The sequence below is a fragment of the Macrobrachium rosenbergii genome, chromosome 12 (assembly GCF_040412425.1).
Source record: "Macrobrachium rosenbergii isolate ZJJX-2024 chromosome 12, ASM4041242v1, whole genome shotgun sequence".
NCBI classification, from domain to species: Eukaryota; Metazoa; Arthropoda; class Malacostraca; order Decapoda; family Palaemonidae; genus Macrobrachium; species Macrobrachium rosenbergii.
Window position 1 is genome coordinate 105,417,601 of NC_089752.1, and position 3,186 is coordinate 105,420,786.

Below are 3,186 nucleotides of genomic sequence, written 5' to 3' on the forward strand. Positions count from 1 at the left end.
ATGGAGAAATGTCCAGTTGCAAATCGGAACATTCCTTCGGCTGTTTTGAAGTTCGTTTGTCTTCTCACATCTTTCCGCTTCCGTTTTAACAAGACTTTGAAAAGCAGTTTTTTACTGATCATCAGAACTTGACTGAAAATTAAGAAAAATCGTTTCATGTAGCTCATCAGATTATTGACAATAACAATTCATTTATGCCTTGCTTATCAGAGTTGAGCCGCGTGACTAAAAATCGGCTAAAAATGAAAACTGCAGTTTCATACGACACATGAATTATATTAAAATGACTGTTTTGCATACTAGAACAAAGTACAAGGTAGCAAAAACTGCAACTTTGCATTGATCATCAGTACAGGGCTACAAAATAATGGACATTGCCTTTTCATATGGACCATTACGACAGGGCTATCGTTGCAACAATCACAACCAGAGAATGAATGCTGGTTAGGAAAAACTTCATGAAAGTTAACTTTTTTTAATTTTGACCTAGTACCTCAAAACCTGCCTTTAAAGTGCTAATACCAAACTCCAAGTTTCAGTAAACTTAATCTTTTTCGGTCAGCTTTTAGGACACACTAAATCTTTACCTTTTATCATATTCTTGACTGCAGTATTCATCTTTATAACCTAATTCTTTAAGAGAATACTGAACCTCTATTCTTGAGAGTTTTATTGGAAAAAAAACCAGAGCTGATATACCTTCTGGTCCAAAAAAAAAACAACACTTTCTAGGTATAAACCTCTCTCTGGCACCCTTTGCAGACAAAGATCTCAATCCAACTGACTCTTTTTAAATAAAAGCACACTCTAGATAGATAAAGAAAGACTTTTATGGGCAGAAAACTGACGAACAAGCACTGTCAAGTGAAATGAACCAACTAACACTTTTGGCAAAAAGTCTCCACTTCCTGGGTAAAATCAACTCTGGCTCCCACACTGACAAACTTTTCAAACAAATGAACTCCATTTTCTGTGGAAAAATTTCACCCACACTAACAGGCAAAATGAAAACTCATAACAAAAGAAACGTGCTCAAAGACTCCCTGACCAAGAAAAAAAGTTAAATTGATATACTGTATAAAAACTTGCAAACCAACATACTTTCAAACCCAAAAATCACTATCTAATATTTTCCAGTCAGAACAAAACCTCCCTTGAATCAACAAAACTTTCTTTAAAAAAAAAACTCACTATAAATAATACTTCCTGGGTGAAAACAACCTCGGAATTGATAACACTTTCCAGGCAAAAAAGACTTTCAAGAACTATCTCAATGGACAAAAATCACTTCCATTTAAACACATTCTCCTGGCAAAAACCTCCTAATAAAAATTTTAAAGTAAAACTAACACTCTCTCCAAAGATACACATTTTTTGGAAAAACTCTCTCAAACAGACGACCTTTCTAGGCAAAAATGAAAAAAAACTCTTTGAAATATAAAAACTTCTTCCTGAGCATAAAATTTATAAAAGCATTTTAAGCAATTGACTTCTGAAACCTAGAAGGAGCTCTCAAAACTAAAAGGTATTCTAATCAAAAAACTCTCCCAAACAAGAATATATACTTCTTGGCAGAAGAAAAACAGCAACCTAACAGACTTCTATGAAAAAACACACACAAAATAACAGACTTCACAGCCAAACAAACTCCCTAACAGACTTTCTTGCCCCACCCCCCCAAATCACGAACTACTGCATTTTCTAGGCCCCAAAAATTCCAAACTAACAGACTTTCTACATCATAAAAATACAAACTAGCAAGACTTCCAAGAATGATCAGATAATATAAGTAACAGGTTACCAGCAAAAATTACAAAGTAACAGACCTACCGGCAAAAATTTTAACAGACTCTTTAGGCAAAAGCCAACAAATCCAGACATCTTGAAAGCTATAGCATCAAAGTTAACAGATTCTGTGAAGGCACAACCATTAAAGTTAACAGTCTTCCTGAAGGCAAAACAGCCACGAACTAACAGACTACGTGAAAGTACAACAAACAGACATTTTAAATAAAAATATGGCATAAACTACCAGAATTACTTTAGAGAGAATATCACAAAATAATATAAAATCTAAACCCAAAGGTATTACAAAAACCAAGGAACTTCCTGAATGCAAAACACAAAAGCAGACTTTCTGAAAGCAAGTAGCATGGAGAATCAAGACTTCCCAGACTAAGTTTCAAAGATAAATTGACTTTCTCAAAAGTGAAAGTACAGTAATGACACACTCCTGAAGAAAACTTGCCACAACAAGCTTCCAGAAACTTCGGTGAAATGTGAAAGTATCAAGACTAAAAGACTTATTAAAACCAAAACCAAGAGATTCTCTAAACAATCAGCCAAGGGGAAAATCTTCCGGAATCCTAATTGATCTTGAACCAGTATTTTTCCTGAATCCTTGACTCGTTTCAAACACCAGCAAACCTCTCCTGTCCTAGAAACTTTGCACCATGTATTCAGATGATACTAATGATGATGAATCCTGATTCTATCATCTAGCGCTAAAAAAAGACAGTCCCGGATTATCACAAGCAAGGCCTGGGGCCTGAACTCGTGTTACTAAAATTCCAGGTTACCACAAACACTATCTAAATGTTCAACACCAGTATCTCAAACTAAATCTGTCTGCATTCCATACTCTTGTCATAAACCAGTTTTTTAAACGTTCTACATGATGAACCTTACACAATCACTATCCCTTTCCTGTACACCAATATCTACTCTTACAAACTGAAAAAATAAAGTACAACTCTTAAAATTAACCAAACTTATTTTCGGCATTAGTTTAAAAACACCAAACTTCGATCTGTCTTGTATGCCAAACCTTTACAATAATGGAATAACATTTCGAATCCCAATGCATCACGAACCAGGACTTAATTAAGCCACAAACCAGCATCATAAAAAAGGACTTATTCATTCCTAAACTACATATCAGTAGGCTTCTCGAATTACATTACCATATCAACACTCAGGAACCATATCTGCACAATTCCACTGACATCCAGAAAGGTAAGGTGCACATCATTATAAAACCCAGGAAGTTATTAACCACACCATGACCAGTGTCTTAAGTTACCAAAGATCAGGTATATCAAGTGCAAAATCAGTTGACATTCTAGTGACTTCTCAAAGGTACCATGACTCAGGAAGGCCTGCCTAGACAAATTCTGGAGCAATGAA